This window comes from Macrobrachium nipponense, chromosome 22 (assembly GCF_015104395.2).
Source record: "Macrobrachium nipponense isolate FS-2020 chromosome 22, ASM1510439v2, whole genome shotgun sequence".
Taxonomy (NCBI): Eukaryota; Metazoa; Arthropoda; class Malacostraca; order Decapoda; family Palaemonidae; genus Macrobrachium; species Macrobrachium nipponense.
Genome location: NC_087213.1, coordinates 63208069 through 63208523, shown reverse-complemented (window position 1 = coordinate 63208523; position 455 = coordinate 63208069).

Sequence of the window (455 nt, the reverse complement as noted above, 5' to 3'; positions counted from 1 at the left end):
CCAGTCTTTAATTGAATGAATGTGCTTTTGATCACCTTTGTAATATATAATATTTAAATATGATTAGAATGAAAAAGATTAACTCTTTGATATGACATTATAGACTAAATTGACATATGAAAAAATTTATCACAGACATGAATTTACTCAAGTCCATGGTCGTGAGTTCTAATCAGTTTCAACCGATGACATCTCATGATTTGCATTTAGTTTCAAGTAAAAGTAACAACTTGATAGATCTCTCGAGAAACTTCTCTTTCTTTACGACATGTTTTGAAGTATTCAGGTGTGAATTGAGGTAAATTAAACCTTGAACATTTTACGAAAGTTCTTTCAGTATCCACAAAATGTTAAGTCTACAAATTACTTTAACCATGATTTAACTATAACAGATTTAATTTACGGAAGAAATATAAGATGCCAGATGCAATCTTCAAAATGAAAGCAGAGAGAGA